The sequence below is a fragment of the Eimeria mitis genome, genomic scaffold, assembly GCF_000499745.2.
Source record: "Eimeria mitis Houghton genomic scaffold, Emh_scaff933, whole genome shotgun sequence".
NCBI lineage: Eukaryota > Apicomplexa > Conoidasida > Eucoccidiorida > Eimeriidae > Eimeria > Eimeria mitis.
Genome location: NW_013576876.1, coordinates 538 through 820, shown reverse-complemented (window position 1 = coordinate 820; position 283 = coordinate 538).

Here is a 283-nt window from a genome sequence, read left to right as displayed (position 1 = left end):
GCTGCTGTTAGAGCAACAAGCGTATGCTGTAGCGGCGCTTCTCTCTGACCGTAGGCGACGGCCCCACAGCGGCAGCAGCATCAGCAACAGCAACAGCAGCAGCAGCAACAATAGCAGCAACAGCAACAGAAATAACAGCAGCAGCAGCAGCAGGAAGTGCATGCGTTTGTGTTTATTTGTTTTTTTTTTAGTTTGGTTGCTGGCGGAGTTGAGGGCGCAAAGAAATCCTAAAAAGGCAATCGAAGCAGCAATGCAAAAGGTGTGTTGCTGCTGCTGCTGCTGT